At 45.2% G+C, this 24,607-nt stretch overlaps 1 pseudogene; it reads left to right on the top strand.

Moving 5' to 3' along the window:
* LOC142302777 (beta-1,3-galactosyltransferase 2-like) lies at positions 1-24,098 on the top strand (annotated as a pseudogene).
* Positions 24,099-24,607: the final 509 nt, after the last annotated feature.

The following is a 24,607-nucleotide window of genomic DNA, read 5'->3' as shown; positions in this document are numbered from 1 at the left end:
ATGGCAAGTTTTAAAGCAGAAGGTACCAGAGGTAAATGATAGGTTGAAAAGATGGGTTAGGGCTGGAATAATTATGGTGGTGAGGGTGGGGAGAGGTGGGATGGGGTCAAGTGCACAAGTCGTGAGGTGCGATTTGGAGAGAAGATAATCTCTCTTTCAACAATGGTGAAGAGGAAGGTTATGGGGGAGGAACACTGCCTGTTATACATAGGTTGTGGTGGTTGAATAATAAAGACTTGTGACTTGTAGCTCCGTTACAACCTATGTACTGATTTACTGAGTTATTTCTTGTTTACTGACCCATTCAGTTAAGGAGAAGTAGTGACCAGTTGGAGTGACACTGACATTTCCCTGACAGAGAAGCTGAGGTTGGATTAACGCTAAATAATACCTGTTTATTAGAGTTTTTACTAGATAAATGTAAGCTATCACATTTATGTTTTGTATATTACTAATTGTGTATTGATCTGCCTACTGAAAGTGGTTTATATTATAAAATAAATACTTGTTGTGAGTCATCACTGAGTCGCCTTTACTGTGCCGTTGCATCCTCGGAACCTATTTTAGAACTATTTGAATATGGTTGTGCACATCACTTATACTTATCCTACATTTGTGTCATTAATCTGCGTTTACTCGTTGTTACCACATCTATATGCATCTGCTCCACACAGTATAGTGGAACATATTGGTGTATGCGTTGTACATATTTTGACACGGTATGCGCGCTCAGACCAAACTATGTCTGACGCAAGACAAAAATACAACAAAACAATATGGGGGGGTAACACCGGGGGCACAATAACAATGGTGGGACCTAGCTTTAGTGAGAGGGGTAGATGGGACACCTCCTATCCTCACCTGCAGCTGTCCCTACTCTCCTAGCCAGGCCCTATACAGTCTCCTCAACTGTCGCCAAACAGGGGACAAGCGGGATGTTTGCTCTGGGTGCATCCGGAAGGGGGTTGCTGTCGGGCTGCCTGATGCGGTGGTCCAAGGTGTCTTCCCGTGGCTGCATTTTTCTGCATCTGGACTGGCAAGCTGACAGCCGGCTCAGAGAAGGTGCAGTGTGCCAGATTCCAGCAATTATTTGTACTTCTGTCTTTCAGGCACAAGTACTATTGACGCCCTGCTCGCCGGCACTCTCAGGTCAGGACAACATCAGCAGCATGATCAAGTCATGCAGAGGTGCACACGGTGTTGGTGGTAAGTTCTCCAGCTGAAGACACCAAAGATTTATTATAATTAGGATGGGGTTTATTTGTTTATTTAAGGACACAGTTTGGGGAGCGAGGAAGGATGAGTGCTCACACAGAATGCGAGTGAGGGAGAGGAATTTGAGGACACAGTTTTGGGGAATGAGGGGGGAAACATTTGCGGAACAGTTTGGGGAGCTTGGGTAGGATGGGTGCTGACACAGAATGGGGAACATGGGGGGGACATTTTCAGAACAGTATAGGGAGCTGATGGGTGCTGACACAGAATGGGGAGCGAGAGGGAGAAATTTGAGGACACAGTATGGGGAGCAAGAAGGGGATGGATACAGACAGTATGAGGAGCGAAAGAGGGGATGGGTACAGTCACAGTATGGAAGAGGGGGATGAGTGGGCACACAGTATGGGGAGCAAGGGTGAATGTATGAGGAAACAGTATGAGGAGTGAGGAGGGAATACATGCATACATAATATGGGGAGAAAAGGGGATGGAATGGGTGCAGATACAGTATTGTGAAAGGGTGGGTGAAATTTGAGGACACAGTATGGGATGGGGAGTTAGGAGGGGATGGATGCAGACAGTAAGAGGCAGAAGGGAGGGGATGGATGTGACCACAGTATTGCGAGTTAGGGGAAGATGAGTGCAGACAAAGTATGGGAAACGAGGAGGGATGTATGAGGAAACACTATGAGGAGCGAGGGAGGAATGCATATATACACAATGTGACAGGGTATGCGACAGAGCAGTAAGGGACACCAGGCTGAGGAACAATCCAAAGCTCTTTATCGGACCCACAAAGATAAAGCACCAAACATGAATATAAATCATTAAAGTCTGCAAGAAGTCCACAACAAAACAACAGATCCGGGGGCGCCTCCCGGTATTCCGACGCCAGGGAAAATATGGCAATGGTCCTTATATGAGTTCCTTGAGTCCAACAGGGTGAACAACAAAACACAATCCCACGTGGCCACTGATCTCCAATCTGTAACAGTCCATACACCGGCATTAGGATCTAGCCTCAGCTATAGATCCTAGTCCTTCTCCTGCCGAGATCCAACTAATTAACTTTGTCTCATTGTTCTCTTTTCCTGGGATGGGCCCCTTAGGTGGGCAGAAGGGACCACCTCCCCTGGACATTTGATACATGAAAGGATTCTAGATGTCCTGGCTCTATTCTGTCTACCAAGTTGTCGATTGGATGAGTCCCATGCTGAGAAGAACAAACAATCTCCCTCCAGAACTAGTACCTACAGGACAGTCAAGGAGGGACAAACTACTACACCATGAGCACAGGTGGGGGAGGGACACGCTGTTACAACCCCTTCCCCCCCTCAAGTTGTGTACGGATTAGTGACCTCTACAGGTCGCTTGTCAGTACACGTAAACATGGCGGACTTGACTCAGGGCTCCTCCTGTCTGGACAATCCATCGGCATTTTGTGTTGGCTCCATCTTCTTTAGTGTATGGTGAAGGTGTGGAGTTGAAGGGTCGGGCTCCAGTTTTTATCCTCCTTGACTTAAACTCTGCTTCCTGCACCCACAAATTGGAATTGTAGATCTCCCACATCATTGCCTAGGAGAATATCTGCAGGCAGGCCGCTGATTACTCCAACCACAAATTGCTTGACCCCAAAGCTAAAGTCCAGTTCTACACTTGCTTTTGGGATATTTCTCCTTTGTCCTCCAGCCAATTCAATGGTAAACCCTGGTACTGGCTGTGTTGCCTCTGGCCAAACCACTCGGGGACCAGTTATTGTGAGAAACACCCCAGAGTCACAAAAAACAAGAACTCTTTGTCCATCCAGTACAACCTCCTGTAAGTGCTTTCTTGGGTGATAAGAAGAACTTGGGGCTGTGGCTCGCACCCCATAAACACCTAGTGGTTGAAAATGAGTGTCTGAGTCATTAGGCAAGCCAACTTGAAGGGGTGACACCTTTTTCCTCATTGTACTTGGCTGTAGATAGTTAACAGGTCTATTTGGTGCAGGGTCATTCCTCAGTTGACCAGCAGGGCAAGTGTCTTGTAGATGACCAGGCTGCCCACATCGATAACATCTGCGCTGCATCTCACTGCTTCCAGTTTGCATTCTAGAGAAGTAAGTAGAAGAACCTGGTGACTGATATGGATGGCAGGTGCTGAAGATGGTTGTCGATTTGGAGGATGACTCCACTGGATAGATGGGCATGTGGCCTGCAGATGACCGAGATGCCCACAGCTATAACATCTTCGCTCTTTTACTTTCTTTCCTCATTGCATTCCAGAAAATGTGGTAGGAGCAACTGGAGGCACATTCACACGGGTATCCACATGAGGTGGTGACCTAGGAGGTCGAGGAACATTGGGTACTGAAGGACAAGGAACCTCTGGTGTTGGGGTGCTGCTCATTTTTTCTCCCTCTGCTAGCAGCTTCTTCCACTGAGGCTTGACAATGAGCACCTCATCAGCTAGAGCAGCAGCTTGTTCCACTGTCTCTGGTCTCCTCTCACGTACCCATTCCCGGATCTCAGTAGGGCACTTGGCATAGAATTGTTTTTTAGGATGACCTAGAAGAAGGTCTCCCAAGTTAAGGCCCCCCTCTCCCTCCAGCCAGCGATGGCATACTTATTTGAGTCTGTGGGCAGACATTTTGAAAGACCCTTCCCCATCACAGGCTAAAGTATGGAACTGAGCCCTGTATGTATCTGGGGTCATGGCATAATGGTCTAATATAGTTTCTGTAATGGTTCCATAATTGCAGTTCCACCAAGGGTCCATAGCTCTGTAAGCTTCAGCAGCTCCACCCTCTAAGAGCCCCACCAGATGTCGGACTCTCTCCCTTTCCGGGACTTCCATCAACCGGCACTGATGCTCAAACTCCTGTAAGAAGCTCTCAATGTCTCCTACAGCCTCATTAAATGGTTTAAAGTCCTTACGGGACATTCACCTGGGATCAGCCCCTTAGGTGGGCAGAAGGGCCCACCTCCCCTGAACATTTGATACATGAAAGGATTCTAGATGTCCTGGCTCTATTCTGTTTACCAAGTTGTGGATTGGAGGAGTCCCATGCTGAGAAGAACAAACAATCTCCCACCAGAAGTAGTACATACAGGACAGTCAAGGTATGACAGACTATTACACCATGAGCACAGGCGGGGGAGGGACACGCTGTTACACGCAATATGAGGGGAATGGGTGTGGTCACAGTGTGGTGAGCGGGGCAGAATTTGAAGACAGTATGAGGAGGAAGGGGGATGTATGAAGAAACAGTATGAGAGGGGGATGTGTGCAGACACATAATGGGAAGGGGTGGGGCATGTATGAGGAAACAATTTTAGAGGGGGATGTATGTGTACACAGTATGGGGAATGAGGGGGATGGGATGCGTGCTTACACAGTATGGGAAGCAGGGTATGTGTTAGAAGACAGTATGGGGAGCCAGCAGGGAGAGAATAATTTGAGGACACAGAATGGGAAGCAAGGGAGGGGATTGGTGCAGACACAGTATGGGGAGTGAGGGGGTCATGTATTAGTGAACACAGTATGAGAGGGAGGATATATACATATATACAGTATGTACACATTATGGGGAGCAAAGGAGATGGGATGGGTGAAGACACATGGGGAAAGGGGGAAGAGTGAGGAAACAGTATGGAGAGCAAAGAGGCAAATATATGAAGATACAGTATGGTTAGCAAGGGGAATGTGACAGGAGACAGTATGAGGGAAGTAGGGAAATGTGTGAGGAGCCTTTTGAGGAAAATACTGAGAGGAAAAAGCATGGAGGGATAAAAGTGTGAGTGGGCACAGAACAGAGACCAGGTAGTGTGTTCGGGACAGTATAGAAAAGGAGTAGCATGGGGCACAGCCAGAAGAGGACAGTATGCTGAGGAGGGAGTGAGTAATTAGGAGCGCATGCAGGAACCACATGCAGCGAGTTGTTTGCTGACCAGGTTCAGTGTTTGGAGGCAAGAAGGCCTGCTGTGAGTAGTCTCTGTGCTGGGACTTAAATACTGGGTTATCACTGAAGTGCCACTGATTGGAATGTGATTTCTGTTTTCCTTCATATACAGGGTATTTTCTGTATTAATGGCATGTTTTATGGAGTGTGAGTAAATATATATGTGAACAATATGCAAAGTACCTGCCGTGGCTACCTCAATGCAAATAAGAAGCAAGCGGAGTGAGTACCCCCTCATCACATTCAGTGTTTTTGTAGCAATAAGGCCATGTTCACACTTTGCATAATTCCTGTGTTGTTTTTGTTTTGCTGTCTGCACCAAACTACACAATAACAATCTTCTCTGGTTATTGCATTTTAGCTGCATTTTTTATGCATTTTTCCCTTTATTTCATGCGGTTTTGGTGCAGATTTGAAGCCGCGTTTTTAAGTTTGTTTATAGTACAGAAAAGCTTGGATTCTGTACATAAAATTAACTGCAGTTTTTTACGTGTGTTTTTTTGTTTGTTTATTTTTAGCTCCTCATAGAAGCCTTTAGAGAAAAGAAAAGCAACAATCTGCAGAGTTCTGCGGTGTCTTTAGGAGAACAATACAGTGTATACAGTATATATACAGTTAGGTCCAGAAATATTTGGACAGTGACACAAGTTTTGTTATTTTAGCTGTTTACAAAAACGTGTTCAGAAATACAATTATATATATAATATGGGCTGAAAGTGCACACTCCCAGCTGCAATATGAGAGTTTTCACATCCAAATCGGAGAAAGGGTTTAGGAATCATAGCTCTGTAATGCATAGCCTCCTCTTTTTAAAGGGACCAAAAGTAATTGGACAAGGGACTCTAAGGGCTGAAATTAACTCTGAAGGTGTCTCCCTCGTTAACCTGTAATCAATGAAGTAGTTAAAAGGTCTGGGGTTGATTACAGGTGTGTGGTTTTGCATTTGGAAGCTGTTGCTGTGAGCAGACAACATGCGGTCTAAGGAACTCTCAATTGAGTTGAAGCAGAACATCCTGAGGCTGAAAAAAAAGAAAAAATCCATCAGAGAGATAGCAGACATGCTTGGAGTAGCAAAATCAACAGTCGGGTACATTCTGAGAATAAAGGAATTGACTGGTGAGCTTGGGAACTCAAAAAGGCCTGGGCGTCCACGGATGACAACAGTGGTGGATGATCGCCGCATACTTTCTTTGGTGAAGAAGAACCCGTTCACAACATCAACTGAAGTCCAGAACACTCTCAGTGAAGTAGGTGTATCTGTCTCTAAGTCAACAGTAAAGAGAAGACTCCATGAAAGTAAATACAAAGGGTTCACATCTAGATGCAAACCATTCATCAATTCCAAAAATAGACAGGCCAGAGTTAAATTTGCTGAAAAACACCTCATGAAGCCAGCTCAGTTCTGGAAAAGTATTCTATGGACAGATGAGACAAAGATCAACCTGTACCAGAATGATGGGAAGAAAAAAGTTTGGAGAAGAAAGGGAACGGCACATGATCCAAGGCACACCACATCCTCTGTAAAACATGGTGGAGGCAACGTGATGGCATGGGCATGCATGGCTTTCAATGGCACTGGGTCACTTGTGTTTATTGATGACATAACAGCAGACAAGAGTAGCCGGATGAATTCTGAAGTGTACCGGGATATACTTTCAGCCCAGATTCAGCCAAATGCCGCAAAGTTGATCGGACGGCGCTTCATAGTACAGATGGACAATGACCCCAAGCATACAGCCAAAGCTACCCAGGAGTTCATGAGTGCAAAAAAGTGGAACATTCTGCAATGGCCAAGTCAATCACCAGATCTTAACCCAATTGACCATGCATTTCACTTGCTCAAATCCAGACTTAAGACGGAAAGACCCACAAACAAGCAAGACCTGAAGGCTGCGGCTGTAAAGGCCTGGCAAAGCATTAAGAAGGAGGAAACCCAGCGTTTGGTGATGTCCATGGGTTCCAGACTTAAGGCAGAGATTGCCTCCAAAGGATTCGCAACAAAATATTGAAAATAAAAATATTTTGTTTGGGTTTGGTTTATTTGTCCAATTACTTTTGACCTCCTAAAATGTGGAGTGTTTGTAAAGAAATGTGTACAATTCCTACAATTTCTATCAGATATTTTTGTTCAAACCTTCAAATTAAACGTTACAATCTGCACTTGAATTCTGTTGTAGAGATTTCATTTCAAATCCAATGTGGTGGCATGCAGAGCCCAACTCGCGAAAATTGTGTCACTGTCCAAATATTTCTGGACCTAACTGTATATATACATACATATATATATATATATATATATATATATATATATATATATATATATATATATATATATATATATATACACAGTACAGACCAAAGGTTTGGACACACCGTCTCATCTCTAGAACAACTGTTAAGAGGAGACTTTGTGCAGCAGGCCTTCATGGTAAAATAGCTGCTAGGAAACCACTGCTAAGGACAGACAACAAGCAGAAGAGACTTGTTTGGGCTAAACAACACAAGGAATGGACATTAGACCAGTGGAAATCTGTGCTTTGGTCTGATGAGTCCAAATTTGAGATCTTTGAATCCAACCACCGTGTCTTTGTAGAAAAGGTGAAAGGATGGACTCTACATGGCATTCCCACCGTGAAGCATGGAGGAGGAGGTGTGATGGTGTGGGGGCGCTTTGCTGTTGACACTGTTGGGGATTTATTCAAAATTGAAGGCATACAGAACCAGCATGGCTACCACAGCATCTTGCAGCGGCGTGCTATTCCATCCGATTTGCGTTTAGTTGGACCATCATTTATTTTTCAACAGGACAATGACCCCAAACACACCTCCAGGCTATGTAAGGGCTATTTGACCAAGAAGGAGAGTGGTTTGGGGTGAGGTGGACCGCAGAGTGAAGGCAAAAGGGCCAACAAGTGCTAAGCATCTCTGGGAACTCCTTCAAGACTGTTGGAAAACCATTTCCGGTGACTACCTCTTGAAGCTCATCAAGGGAATGCCAAGAGTGTGCAAAGCAGTAATCAAAGCAAAAGGTGACTACTTTGAAGAACCTAGAATATGACATATTTTCAGTTGTTTCACACTTTTTTGTTAAGTATTTCATTCTACGTGTGTTCATTTATAGTTCTGATGCCTTCAATGTGAATCTACAATTTTCAGAGTCATAAAAATAAAGAAAACTCTTTGAATGAGAAGGTGTGTCCAAACATTTGGTCTGTACTGTAATATATATATATATATAATACATACAGGGTAGTCCAAAAGTAGGTGGACAGTATGTGTAATAGGGTTATCAAACATGGTGTAAAGTGAAACTGACTCAGTTGCCCTTAGCAACCAATCAGACTCCACCTTTCATTTTCCAAAGAGTCTGTGAAGAATGAAAAGTGGAATCTGATTGGTTGCTTCAGAGTCCTGAAAATAAAGAAAACTCTTTGAATGAGAAGGTGTGTCCTAACTTTTGGGCTGTACTGTATATATACATATATATATATATATATATATATATATATATATATATATATATATATATAGGTTTGTGGAGGTCGCCTGAGCTATAGCTTGTTTGTTCAAACGTAATAAGAATATCTGTGTATATAAATAATCACAATATAGATGTAGTTGCATAATAATCTGTCTATGTAGCCGTCACATAACACATAAACCCATAATATAATTCAAAGTTGTATGGTCATGGAGGAGTTAACCAAAGATAATGAAGCCAGAATGTGAAACTGCAAAGTCTTATCAATAGCTTTCACACAGAAAGAATGTACAAAAAACAAACTGCGCTGTGAAAAATTAAGGAGTAAAAGTACTCCCTGTCTAGGTTAAAGATGCAAACTGTATAATTGGGTGTCTTGCAATACACAAGTTCAGTTGGTGATGCTGGCTCAAGGAGAACATGTCTTATGTATTCATTGTCTGATATATCAATGTATCGGCACTGGTATACAGCTAATACGGCACCGTCTCTGATATCCCAAAGGAAGACTCCATTAGCAGTCTTCACCCAAATTCCTCCCTTAACAGTTGGCACCCAACGTGGTTTAACAGGTTTAATAGAGAAAAATCAATCATGCCATGTTATTCCGCCATTTACCGGTCCCCATAATAATCTGATTGACGTGTTGTGCGATTACGATTACAGGGACACTAAATATGTCCATGTTATTTGCTGATTTGTTATGTTAATTATTATTTTTTATTTTTTTTTTAAAGTGCATTAAAAATTACTTTATTCAATTTTTCAATTTTTTTATTATTTTTAGAATACAGGACATAGAGATGCACTGCTCTCTACAATGGATCTCTATGTCTAGTATAATCTGCCTGTGGTGTCAGAGGCTGCTCTGTAGCTTCAAGTAAACTAAATTCTCCCTGTGACATCATCAGAATCTGTGGCTCAAAGACTAGGGCTCCTATTAAAATGTTTGAATGTTGTTGCTTTGCATCCCACGGTGGGGTGAAAATTAAAAAAAAATGACATTTTTGTAATTATTTCTCATTATTTTATAGTAGTTTTATGGGAACAAAAAAAAAAAAATCGAACTATTTCTTCACCGCCAGGGACATAGAGATACAATAATATGCTTCTGGGTTTTCTGACTGCAATACAGGTCAATAATGCCAGGACAGAAGGACTCTGAGCCCTCAAATCGGGACAGTCCAGCTGAATCCAGAATGGAAATAGTGATGGACGGACCCGGACTTTAAAAGTTTCAAAGGTACCCGGATGCCGAGCCCAGGATTCCAGGTGTTTGATCTGGCACCGGCACTCAGGAAATTAAAAAGAATGTCATGAGCGCTTCATACTGGCTCCATTGCTGCTGTACACTGCTCCTGCGGCCTCTCCTTCACTTCCTGGGCCACTCATTAGGCTCGTTTATTTTAATTATGAAATAAATAATTTAAAAAAACAACGTGCAGTCCCCCCAATTTTGATACCCAGCCAAGCTAAAGCCCGACAGCTGGGGGCTGGTATTTTCAGTCTGAGAAGATCCATGCTTATTGGAATGCCTTCCAATCTAAAAATAGCTGCCTACAGCTGCCCGGGATTGTCACATCCATTAGATGCGACAAGCCCAGCGCTTTACCCGGCTCTTCACGATTGTTCTGGTTCAGTAGTAATTAGGGTAATAGCAGGGGTTAATAACAGCCCTAGATTACTAGTCTATGAGACACCCCCATTAATAATCTGTAAGTAAAAGTAAATAAACACAAACACCAAAAAAAAAACCTTTATTTGAAATAAAATACAAAAAACACCCTCTTTCACCCCTGTATTAACCCTCAAAACACCTACGCAGGTCCAATGTAATCCACACGCGGTCCCATAATGATTCAGCTTTGCTACATAAAGTCACAGTGCGCTATCATGGAACATGTCCGCATGCTGTAACTGCAGGCAAAGAATGAGCCGCCATCAGCGGTGATGTTACGCTGTCTCAGAAGATGGGGCGTGGTCCAACGGCAGCCAATCAGAGACGTTGTGGCTAGAGAAAGCAGTGAATATGAATTAGGGATAAAAATCGGCCCCGGAACCCTTTTTTATTTTATTTCTTTTACAACCCCCTACACCATTTTACACCACATCACTTTTGCCTCCCATTGAATATAATGGCTTAGTTAACGATCGGATCAGCTAGGTATGCCGATCCGATCGGAGATCTCCGTAGAGCTTGGCAATCCTGAACCGATCCAATCCTTGGCAGGATCAATCATCTCTATTCAATACAAACACAAACTTTTCCAAGAAAACAAAGTTTGGGTGCTTTACAAATGCAAACCACTTGCGCGAGCATCGCTGTGCTTGGGTATGCACATTGCTCGGACCAAGGCGAGCTGTGTGCAGTGTTTGAGGGTAACAAAAGTGTGATGAGACGTAGTGTGCACCACACAAAAAAGATAGATCCTGCCCACACTCCTTCCTCTGGAAGTGATCTGTTTATGGCTACCTGCATGTAGGCGGAGACCCGAAATGTCAATCAGTGACTTCAAATGAAGTTCAGGTCAAGTCTGGGTCCAAAACCAAACTTTAAAAAAGCTCAGCTGGACCAGCAAAACCCAAACTTCCACAGGTCCACTGATCTCTAGTCACAATCTTATGATGCACAGTAAACTCTGGCCAGGATGTGACTAAGGGGCACTTTGCACACTAAGACATCGCAGGCCGATGCTGCGATGCCGAGTGCGATAGTGCCCGCCCCCGTCGCAGCAGCGATATGTGGTGATAGCTGGCGTAGCGAAAGTTATCGCTACGCCAGCTTCACACACACACTCACCTGCCGTGCGACGTCCCTGTGGCCGGCGACCCGCCTCCTTGTTAAGGGGGCGGGTCGTGCGGCGTCACTGCGATGTCACACGGCAGGCGGCCAATCAGAGCGGAGGGGCGGAGATGAGTGGGATGTAAACATCCTGCCCATCTCCTTCCTTCCGCATATCCTACGGAAGCCGCAGTGAGGCCGGTAGGAGACGTTCCTCGCTCCTGCGACTTCACACACAGCGATGTGTGCTGCCGCAGGAGCGAGGAACAACATCGGACCGTCGCGTCAGCGTAATCATGGATTACGCCGACACTGCACCGATGATACGATTACGACGCTTTTGCGCTCGTTAATCGTATCATCCAGCCTTTACACACTGCGATGTCGCATGCGATGCCGGAAGTGCGTCATTTTCAATTTGACCCCACCGACATCGCACCTGCGATGTCGCAGTGTGCAAAGTGCCCCTAAAAGTCCTGGCCTATAATGTGGAGATTTGGGGTAAAAAGGACAAGACAGAGATGTGAGTATTGATTAAAAAAAGCTATTACCTCTCTGGCCTTCTTTTTTCCACCGTCACACACCACAGCTCCAAGACTTCTGACCGCATTCAAGTTTTCCTGTAAACATTGTGATCTCCAAGGCCCGGATGTGGCCGTAATTCCTGGCGTATAGTTAAGAGGCTGGAAATATGGAGTACCCAATGACAGCAAGAAAATGACAGGACAATGAGCAGCAGGACATCATAAAGGTGAATATTGCTTAAAAAATAAATTTTAATACTCACCCGCCCCGTGACCCCACTTCGTCGACCGGTCCTATTCTTTCTGTAGTTGTGAGCAACATATCCAAGCCTTACAGCCACACCTAGGCCCCAAAAGTCATCGTAAGGCTGACATCACAACCTTCTCAGAGTAATCTCCAAGGCCTGGACTGTCACGTGGGGTAACATGGAAATATGGCGCAAGATGTGAAACACAACAAAGGGTATATTGGGGACACTTTAACAACGGTGGCCCCTAGCACTAGTGAGGGGGAAGATGGGACATCTCCTTCACTCACCTGCAGTCTACACTCCTAGTTAGTTTAAGGAGAAAGAAAAGGAGTACTAAATGGCCAACCATATTATCAATAAATATCAAAACCATTGCCTTGTGGTATCAAAACCTGAACAAGTTTATTGAACATTACATCAGACAATGGTAAAATCACAAAATGTAGAAAAAGACATGATAAGCAGGAAATCAGTCCCAGATAAACATTCCCAAACAAGAGGACATCAGCCCTATATAATAATATACACAATATGGGTAAGCAGCACCCTGAGACTATAGTAGAGGAAAATTCCTCACACCACAGATACATAAAAAGAACAGAGCTGCTTACCCATTGAAAAGTGCAAGGTGCTAGGTCAGTGCCAGGGCAGAGGTCCAAATAACAGTGGGAGAAGCCCCAACGCGTTTCGCTGCGTTGCTTCTTCGGGGGGCAATGCATGAATCGTATGTGGCCAAGTACCCCTAAATACCCCTGTATATTACCGGAGATCGCCGCATGTATCGCGTCAGCATTCCCCGTCCGCCCATCACTTCCGGGTCTCCTCGGCGGAAGTGACGCCACAACAGCGTCCCCTCCCACTGCATCCGAGCTCCTCAGCGTGGGTGGAAGCGGGGAACGGCAAGAGACATGCGCCACGGCCATCTCATGTGTGGGCAGGAGAAAGGGCGTCCCCAAACTCACTATACCACACAGAGCATAGCATCATGTGGTGTCACCGCAGGTCCGTTTCACACAATGAATCATCAGCAAAGGGAGCTGAGACGCCGATATAAGAGTGATTCAATGCAATGGCATTAAGTATCCCCTGATGTAGGATTGTATATGTGGCGCCCTGGACAAGCCAGGGGCCACAGGTAACAACACACACACACCCCCACCCCCAGCAGTTTCACAGCAGACATCCCCAGTGAAACTTGATTCCTTTCCTCGGGCTCAGACTGACACACCAGGTGGGCGGAGTCAGGAGATGGAGACGCCCACCCAGGAGTTAGCTGGCCTGAGGCAGGAAACAAGCCCAGTCAAGTCCTAGGAGAGGAAGAGAGAGGAGGTCTGCAGAGAGGCAGACGCAGACTGGGGACTAGGATTGGAGCCTAGGGCCCTCGTGCAGCAGAGAGTCAGGCAGACGGTAGTGGCCGTCTCCAGGGAGACAGTTGGTGGAACCGTTGGTAGCCGGGGCTGGGCGGTGGCCCACCGGTACCAAACCGGGGAGCCAGCTGGAAGCCGGAGCGCAGGAGGAGCATGCACGGAGGTGGAAGAAAGGACTTACACCACCAAACTGGGTCAGGGGAGGAACAACAACCGCAGCCGTCTGTGGGCACCCGTCCATCGAGCCGAGTGTTTTACCAAGGACTGTGTCGTGATTACTGGCTGAGTGAGTACCCCGTGCCGTGCGGCACAGCGCTGCCCCTGCGACCCTGCACCTCACCAGGCCCCATAACCCGCCTGCTACCCATCCACCTACCTCACCGGGCCCCGGGACAACCAACCCCCTACCCACGGAGGGGAGAACTAACATCTAGCTTCTCCATACCATCACTCCCGGGATCCCCGTCCAGAGCAGCAGTAGTGTCACAACCTCACCACAACCGTGGGTGGCGTCACGGACAATCTCCCTTACCAAATCCCCTTTTACTGTGGAGCCTGGGATCACAAACCGGGTCACGCCACCATGATACCCACAGAAGTGACCCCGTGGCCCGGATCTGAGTACCCCCTAGTGCCCGGGCGACACATATATATAGGACCAGCGATAGCACCACTGTATTAACAGGCGTATAGGGGGACTAAGAGATAATAATGATCAAAACAGGAATTGAAGAGTACATTCAGATATAAAAGATACATCATAAGACTTTTACATCAATAACAATGCATATATGCATCATATTCTTGAAGACTTCATTCCTGTGTCATAAAAATCCATCGTACAGGCCACAAAAAGACATATGAGCACTGACTCCACTGACGTCCTGAGGCAGATCGATGGGATCTTTGTGGATCCTGGCGTTATCTTGGCCACTGTAGATGTTGAGTCTTTGTACTCATCCATTAAACATGAATTTGGACTTCAAGCAGCTAGGTTTTTTCTGGAGACGAGCGGTCTGGATGCACCGATGATTGAATTAATTTTGGAATTACTTTCATTTATTTTAACGCACAATTATTTTCTTTTTAAGGATCGATTCTTTTTACAGGAGCGCGGCACTGCGATGGGTGCGGCGTGCGCGCCTTCGTACGCAAACCTTTTCCTAGGTAACTGGGAGAGGGAGGTTTTTGTTCAGGTTTTGATACCACAAGGCAATGGTTTTGATATTTATTGATAATATGGTTGGCAATTTAGTACTCCTTTTCTTTCTCCTTATATTTATGTCATTGTGGAGTGGCCAAAGATTATTACTACTTTATATTCCATCTGTTACCCAGAAATTCTTGATTATAACTCCTAGTTAGTTTCTATACAGATTTGCCAAACATGATACCTGAGACGCTTGCAGACCCTGTAACAGCCCTGGCTAGTGAGCTGGCAGGTGAGGGATGCTAGCCCCACTGCTGCACTAATAAAACACAAAGGGAAGTAAAGACATACAGGGGGGAAACACACCAACAGACTGCTGCAGTCAGCACCAAGACAGCAGCCTACACAGCAACTTACAGAGAGGGCTTCACCAGCTCCTTCCACCTTCAGGCCAAGCATCCAAATGAGTAAGAGAATAACCGACACCCTCTACAGGGAGCAGAGGGTATATATAGCAACTGGGAGTGGTCCAAAAGTGGAAACACCTGGGAAGGTAATGGAATGCTTGCTTGCAAGGAATACAGACATTAACCCTCTTCTCGCCAAAGGAAAGGGAATACACTTAATCTGCAGAGTGTCAAAGCAAAGAGACTCTAGTCCAGAACCTGTCACAAGTCTCTACAACAGCGAGATGATCGTGACATGGACGCAGCTGTGACGCCTGGCATATAGTGAAGAGGTCAGGACTCAGATGCAGCTACTCCAATGATGAAGACTGTACAGCTTTGTGGCTCTAGTATCCATATGCACATCATAGATGTGGACATAAGACTCAGAAAGAATATAATAAGGGAATATGATACTAAGGGGTACTTTGCATGTTGCGACATCGCTACTGCGATCTCGTCGGGGTCAAATCGATAGTGACGCTCATCCGGCGCCGGTAACGACGTCGCAACGTGTAAAGCCTAGATGCACCGATAAACGATCGCAAAAGCGTCGTAAATCGGTGATCTGTGCAGTGTCGGTCATTTTCATAATTTCGCTGCAGTGACAGGTACGATGTTGTTTCTCGTTCCTGCGGCAGCACACATCGCTGTGTATGAAGCCGCAGGAGCGAGGAACATCTCCTTACCTGCCTCCACCGGCAATGAGGAAGGAAGGAGGTGGGCGGGATGTTTACGTCCCGCTCATCTCCGCCCTTCTGCTTCTATTGGCCGCCTGCCGTGTGACGTCGCTGTGACCTCCTTCCTAAGGGGGCGGGTCGCGGCCAGAGCAACATCTCAGGGCAGGTATGTGCGTGTGACGCTGCCATAGCGATAATGTTCGCTATGGCAGCTATCACAAGATATCACATGTGCGACGGGGGCGGGGACTATCGCGCTCGGCATCGCTATCATCGGCTAGCGATGTCGCAGCGTGCAAAGTACCCCTATGTCTCTGTGCCCACATGTGCGTATTGCACTTCAGCGTAACTGCATGCGTCCTGCGTCCCCAGCACAACCTATGAAGATTGTGCATAATCCATGGGCACATTGCGTTTTAGAACGCAGCGATTTGCATGCTGCCAAATCGCTGCGTTCTAAAAAGCACATGTCACTTATTCCATGCGCTTTGGATGCAGCTCCCGCTCTGTCTATGGTGGGGGCTGCATCCAGAGCGCATGAAATCGGCTTTTTCACTGCATTCATTACACAGTGTTTCTGCAGCGATTTGAGGTGCACATGTGCTGTTCAAATCGCTACAGAAATTTCTGCAGGGACACAACGCAACGTGGGCACACAGCCTTACCCTTTTTTGACCTATTGGTAAACCTTGTGAACATACAAGACAGCAGGTGCACACACTCCGGCATCTTATCACTAGCTCTGAGGCAGGTGGATAACAAGCGCACAACAGGCCCCCAGGTTATTACAACCTGCATTTAGCGGCCACGTACAGTACGGCACTTTGTAATTCTAGTTAAATGCTGTCATTAAAAGCCTCCAGTAAAAAATATCTTCTGTAGATAATTCAGGTGTCTCTAGGGATAAAACACATTGAGCACAACATATAGCCATGGACTTAACGAAGCATTGCTGCACCCAGGCATGAGGAGACGAGCTGCTGGTGTACCGTAATACTGAAATCTGCAATTATACCAAATAATGGAGGAATCAACCATCTGAAGGACACAGTGGAAGGATAACTGCATCTGTGAGTCTGGAGGTAAGTAGGAGGATCTACAACTGCTACATACCTGGCGTTGTGCTCCGTAGTGGTCTCCACCTTGCAGCTCTACCTACAAAACTACAAGTCCCAATATATCCCGACAACTGCTGACTGCAAGGACATTCAGGGAGATGAAGTTTTACAACCAGGGTTTAGGACATACTGTGATAAAGTCAACGCCATCATCACATGTATATTAATATACATCTCTAGTGGTGATGAGCAGACTCGCAGATAACCGGGACGGCAGATCCTGGTGATCTGGTTTCTAAAATCCGGTTCCAGGCCGGATTCCAGTCCCCATATAAGTCTATAGGTACTAGAATGGTGGTAGAAAGGATAGGGGGATGTTAGCAAGCGCGGTGTACTTACCGAGACACCGGCACGGCTGTACGCTGCTCCAAGGCCGCGCATACATTTCCGGTGCTGTGCATTAGGCTCACTGTTTTCACCGCCCACCCCCGCCTGTGATTAGTTGCAGTCAGACGTGCCCCCACCCTGAGTGGGAACGTGTTAGCTGACTGCAACCAATCACAGGCACAAGGACGGCCGGTGGGTGGGGAATGGGGAAAGCAGTGCATATGGATGAGCAATGATGAGCGGCCCAGTAAGTGAAAGAGAGGCCGCCGGAGCGGTGTACAGCCTTAGTAAGTATGAAGCGCTCGCTTAATTCCTATTTTCTTTATTTTCTCCTTATTTTTTTTTAATTTCCCCAGTGCCAGATCCGGATCAATATCTGGAATCCCAGGTCCGGCACCCGGGCACCTTTGAAACCGCGCGGATCCGGACTTTTACAGTCTGTGTCCGCCCACCACTAATCTATATGCTTTGTCTAAGTTCCATGAGTTTGCTATTATAGAACTACTTGGCTGACTTTGTTTTTTTGGCCAGTGCCTTCTTTTAGACTTCCACGGTAGATCCATCCATACTATGACTGACTTGTCTCTCAAGGAATTTGGGGGGGAAAAAGCCCCCTATATTATATTGTCTATAGACCTGCCAGATGTCTCAAAAAAATAAGTGGTGGAAGGTACGTAGATGATGCATTTAGAGATGTAGCAGTCACACAAGGTTCCTGGTACCTGACTGGCCCAAAATGTTACCCCTCTTTACATTGGACACCTACTGTATATTATAAATAATACCTGGCAAAAATAAAGACCTGCTACAGATGGAATATTGAGGTCCCAGAGCTTCATGTTAATAATAAAAGCCTAGAGGGTAGTGCACATAAATTAATGGGAATCATTGGCTAGGATAGGTCAGAGCAGGATATAGTCACAACGCTGATCCAGTACGAGGTGGCACAAAATTGTCGATGATCATAAACTTGTCATGGTTGATAAATGCTGAAATCTGTTAGGATTGGCCTTAGATTAGTTGTGCAGTATATAAATGCCTCAGCTATAAAGCACCATATATTAAAGTCTACAAATAACTAGACCATAAAGTACCCAACAACATGACCATTTCAGTGCCTTAAATAGATATTAATTTATTTGTTTTTTATATTGTTAACATATTCCACAGCACTTTACAATACAGAGGAGGCATGAAAGGACCATAAAGACAATACAAAGTAAATGCATAATGTAGGACCATGCAGAACTGTGGAGAGCTTTGTGGGTGAGAGTGGTCAGTTTATATTGGATTCTGTAGCAAATAAGCAACCAGTGCAATGACTGTCACAGGGTGGAGGCATCAGTGTAGGGGTTGGAGAGGAATATGATCTTGGCTGCTGCATTTCGGATGGATTGAAGAGGGGAGAGTTTAGTAAGAGGGAGACTGATTAGTAGTTTCCGATTATGTTCTGGTTCAGTATGTCACAGTACATGTTGGAATTCATGATTCCCTCACTGAACTGTAGCTCCTCACAGCCAGCAGCACACATGCAGCCCCAAACCATGACCCTCCCTCAACCATGCCTGACTGTAGGCAGGACACACTTGTGTTTGTCCTCCTCACCTGGTTCCTGCCACACACGCTGACACCATCTGAATCACATTAGTTTATCTTTGTCCCAACGGACCATGATTCCAGTAATCCATATTCTTCGTCTTCTTGTCTTCAGCAAACTGTATGAGGGCTCTTTTGTGCATCATCTTTAGAAGAGGCTTCCTTCCTGGACAACAATCATGTAGACCAAATTAATACAGTGTGTGGCATATGGTCTGAGCACTGTCAGACTGTCCACCATCCCCTATTTAACCTCTGCAGCACTCATACATTTATTTTGAAAAGACAACCTCTGGCTATGACGTTGAGCACGTGCATTCATCTCCTGTGGTCACCCATGGTGAGGCCTGATCTGAGTGGATCTTGTCTTGTTAAACCGCTTTATGGTCTTGGCCACCATGTTGTAGCTCAGTTTCAGGGTGTTGTTAATCTGCTTATAGCCTCAGCCATCTTTATGTACAGCAAAAATTCTTTTTTCAGATCCTCAGAGAATTCTTTGTCATGAGGAGCCATGCTGACCTTCCAGTGACCAGTATGAGAGAGTGTGTGAGAGATAACACAAAATGTAACACACTTGCTCCCCACCCACACTGAAGACCTTGTAATACTAATGAGTCACACGACACCGGGGAGGGAAAATGGCTAATTGGGCACAATTTGATACTCACTTTTGTTGCCAGCATTTTTGAAATTATTGTATGTGTGTTGAGTTACTTAGATGGCACCAAATTTACACTGATATAAAAACTGTACACTTACTACTGTACATTGTATCACAGGGTCAGATACTCAGTGTTGTCCCCTTAAAAGATATAAAATATTGAGGGGTGTACTTACTTTTGTGATATACTGTATATAGTGTTCTGGCTGAGTACGCATGTGCAGTATTCTAAAGTCCACCATACATATGCAATAGCTGTTTGCCGAACAGTGCTAAATTAACTGAGCATCCTATATTTTCTATAAAAAAGCCATTGCCAGGAATGTCTGGTGCATCTTATATCCATGAGAAAAAAAACATCTTCAGTCCGAAATTGGTTTGGATTGAAGTTGGATTGATATCTCCCCCAACAATAAATTGTCTGGGATTACCATACGCATTGGCGTGTTGACCAAACTTGTCGAAACTGGTGGTTTTGGCTGACATTAGCTTGGTGTATATACAGTTAGGTCCAGAAATATTTGGACAGTGACACAAGTTTTGTTATTTTAGCTGTTTACAAAAACATGTTCAGAAATACAATTATATATATATATAATATGGGCTGAAAGTGCACACTCCCAGCTGCAATATGAGAGTTTTCACATCCAAATCGGAGAAAGGGTTTAGGAATCATAGCTCTGTAATGCATAGCCTCCTCTTTTTCAAGGGACCAAAAGTAATTGGACAAGGGACTCTAAGGGCTGCAATGAACTCTGAAGGTGTCTCCCTCGTTAACCTGTAATCAATGAAGTAGTTAAAAGGTCTGGGGTTGATTACAGGTGTGTGGTTTTGCATTTGGAAGCTGTTGCTGTGACCAGACAACATGCGGTCTAAGGAACTCTCAATTGAGGTGAAGCAGAACATCCTGAGGCTGAAAAAAAAGAAAAAATCCATCAGAGAGATAGCAGACATGCTTGGAGTAGCAAAATCAACAGTTGGGTACATTTTGAGAAAAAAGGAATTGACTAGTGAGCTTGGGAACTCAAAAAGGCCTGGGCGTCCACGGATGACAACAGTGGTGGATGATCGCCGCATACTTTCTTTGGTGAAGAAGAACCCGTTCACAACATCAACTGAAGTCCAGAACACTCTCAGTGAAGTAGGTGTATCTGTCTCTAAGTCAACAGTAAAGAGAAGACTCCATGAAAGTAAATACAAAGGGTTCACATCTAGATGCAAACCATTCATCAATTCCAAAAATAGACAGGCCAGAGTTAAATTTGCTGAAAAACACCTCATGAAGCCAGCTCAGTTCTGGAAAAGTATTCTATGGACAGATGAGACAAAGATCAACCTGTACCAGAATGATGGGAAGAAAAAAGTTTGGAGAAGAAAGGGAACGGCACATGATCCAAGGCACACCACATCCTCTGTAAAACATGGTGGAGGCAACGTGATGGCATGGGCATGCATGGCTTTCAATGGCACTGGGTCACTTGTGTTTATTGATGACATAACAGCAGACAAGAGTAGCCGGATGAATTCTGAAGTGTACCGGGATATACTTTCAGCCCAGATTCAGCCAAATGCCGCAAAGTTGATCGGACGGCGCTTCATAGTACAGATGGACAATGACCCCAAGCATACAGCCAAAGCTACCCAGGAGTTCATGAGTGCAAAAAAGTGGAACATTCTACAATGGACAAGTCAATCACCAGATCTTAACCCAATTGAGCATGCATTTCACTTGCTCAAATCCAGACTTAAGACGGAAAGACCCACAAACAAGCAAGACCTGAAGGCTGCGGCTGTAAAGGCCTGGCAAAGCATTAAGAAGGAGGAAACCCAGCGTTTGGTGATGTCCATGGGTTCCAGACTTAAGGCAGTGATTGCCTCCAAAGGATTCGCAACAAAATATTGAAAATAAAAATATTTTGTTTGGGTTTGGTTTATTTGTCCAATTACTTTTGACCTCCTAAAATGTGGAGTGTTTGTAAAGAAATGTGTACAATTCCTACAATTTCTATCAGATATTTTTGTTCAAACCTTCAAATTAAACGTTACAATCTGCACTTGAATTTTGTTGTAGAGGTTTCATTTCAAATCCAATGTGGTGGCATGCAGAGCCCAACTCGCGAAAATTGTGTCACTGTCCAAATATTTCTGGACCTAACTGTATGCTGCCCCAGCAGCAGTCGAACTGCTCGGATCCGGGGTTGCTGTGGCTCGAGGGTCTCCGGACCCGGGGGCTTGCGGCCACTTCAAATGTACGGGGATATTTACAGGGGATGAATGTTTGTGACGCCACCTGTGGGTTGCGGTAAAGGGGAGTACCACAGCTGCCGAAGGGAGTACCGGGGCAGATGGTGTGGGGCAGCTAGATGTCAGTCGTCCCTTCGCAGGTTGGGAAGGCCCCGGTTAGTGGGGATTTGGTAAACGGGTGGCTTTGACTTCAGAAGCAGGTTGCAGGAGTCAGATTACTCTTTGCGGTAGTCGTGGTGCTGGATCAGGTGGATTAAGCAGACACTCACACAGATGGTAAACCAAAGTTTCTAAGCACCGCAGTCTCTATGGGGGGAGCCCGTCCAGGTCCCGCTCCCACCAGTGTCACTTGGTAAGTCCGGAGCCCTGCCTCCGTGCACAAATTGATTGACAGTTATGGCCCCTTGGCTTGAAGCTTTCGAGGCCCCGCTGCCCGTGTGTATGACAGCTGTGGTCTTGGTGGCTGGCACTTGGGATTTCAGTGGGTTGTGTATTTTGGAGAACCTCCAATCTCTGAGCTCTTGGGAAAAGTTCATAAAGAGACTATCCTCCACAGGTTAATTACCAAGGCGCTTGAAGCTCTTCCCTGATCTAGGGTCCTGTACCCCGCCGTGCTCAGTTCCGGTAAGGTGGCTGGGCTTTCTGGTGCCAACAGTCCTCCTAGACTGTGTCTGTTACACTCCTGTCCAGTGTTTCTAATACCGGTTCCCGACTCCTGTGGTCCCAGACCACCATTTGAGACCCAACCTGTCACCTCCCTGGGAGCTCCAACTCTCCTGCTCCTCACTCTCTGAGGCCTACCACTCAACTCCCTCTCACTTCGAGAGCTGACTCCAAAACTCGCTTCCTTCCTCCCACCAGTCTGCCTGACCCCTAGGTGGGCGGCCATGCTCCAACTTAACCAACCCACTGGTGTGTCTGTCCAACCCTGGTGTGAGGTGTGGTTGGGATTTGTAGTGCGGATGTCAGTGACACTGTTATTGGGAACCTGGAACCATGGGGGTAGGCCCTGCATCCTGGGGTACAGGATGCAGTTCCTTGTAGCACCCTGATGTAGTCAGGGGCGGAACATATATAAAGCCTTTAGTCGGGCCTACCACTACGATAAACAATGTCTGAGACTTGACTTCCTTAAATTGGCTCATAGACCCTTTTGAATCGAAAGTCGAGACATTTGGTGTTCGCATATGTTATGTAGTTTGTGGTGGGATCTTGGTGTAATCAATAGACCGTCACCAAGTACATTTCATAACTACATTGTCTTTGTGTTTTCCAGGAGGCATGAAGACAAGAAGACTGAACACTTGGAAAAACTTTAAACTATGTCTTCTAAGTGTCATATTTTTTTACGTTCTTTGCCACATTTGATGGAGGTGACGTCCTCTTGGACACCTATAAATGGTTCCACCATCACCTCAAGCTCCGTTCTTTCACAAGTCAAATCATCATCCTGAATTCTTCATATTGTACCAAAAATCATTCCCAGCTATTGCCTTATCCATATCCTTACAAGTTTCTAATTAACCAACCAGAAAAATGCCTCATAAGGAGGCCATTCCTAGTTCTCCTGGTGATCGGAGAGAGTCAAGATGTGAAGTCTAGAGACATCATACGAACAACTTGGGGAAACATAAGCAACTATGAAGACGTTAACATCATAAGGATCTTCTTGGTTGGAATCTGGACCATCATGACAGATACTGTCCACAATCTACTGGAAAAAGAAAGTGCCCTTTATGGGGACATTGTTCAGCAAGATTTCCTGGATACCTACAATAATCTAACTCTGAAAACTTAATGGGAATGGAGTGGGTGACCAAATTTTGCCCTAACGCCTCTTATGTGATGAAAGTGGACAATGATGTTTTTCTCAATGTCAACTATCTTGTCCACCAAGTTCTCCATCCTGAATCTTCACCGCGTACTAATTATATTACAGGATTTATTGTACGCTATACAGGACCTTTACGGGACAAAGATAGTAAATGGTACCTATCTGAAGAAGCCTATCCTGGTGATACCTACCCACCATACTTATCGGGCCCAGGATATGTGTTCTCGGGAGATATGGCTCGAAAGATCTATAAAGTGGCACAAGATATCTTGATCTTCGCCATCGAAGATGCCTTTATTGGTATTTGTTTGTACAAACTGAACATTTTACCTACGAAAGCGCCAAAATATACTTTTCATGGGAAAAAAATCGATTATGATCCCAACAGATTTTGTAATCTTGTCATGGTTCACCAGTATATGGGTAATGATTTGAAAAATGTTTGGGAAGACTTCTGGAGGAAAAGGATGTTTATATGTTAGGGTGGGATTAGAATCGGGGGGCTCTTTGTCTCTGTAAAGGAGGAATATAAGCTTCCACCAGACATCTATGATTATACTCGGGGTAAAAGCCAACCATATAAAAAAAAAGACTGACCCACACATCCAACAGGTGTGAACAGGTGCTAGCTGAAAACACATTATAACTACAAAACATATACAGCTGCACACTGAAATGCTAACAATGAATAAGGGAACTCTGGTATCGTATTACTGATATAGGAATATTTGAAAAAATAGAGATATTTAGTTTATGTATTGGTCAATGCATGTGAGCCTGGTCACCACAGCAAGGTATATCTCTGTAAACTGGGATCCTAACTTAAATTCTTGAATTACGTCTCTCTGGGTTAAAAACCTCCATGTCTGGTTCCTGATAAACAGAGATTACCTTGCCGTGGTGACCGGGCTCACATGCATTGGCCAATACATAAGCTAAATATCTCTTTTTTTTATATATTCCTATAGCAGTAATGCAATACCAGAGTTCC

The sequence above is a fragment of the Anomaloglossus baeobatrachus genome, chromosome 4 (assembly GCF_048569485.1).
Source record: "Anomaloglossus baeobatrachus isolate aAnoBae1 chromosome 4, aAnoBae1.hap1, whole genome shotgun sequence".
Lineage (NCBI taxonomy): Eukaryota > Metazoa > Chordata > Amphibia > Anura > Aromobatidae > Anomaloglossus > Anomaloglossus baeobatrachus.
The sequence above is the reverse complement of the archived record's forward strand: the minus strand, read 5'-3'. Positions and strand labels throughout refer to the sequence as shown.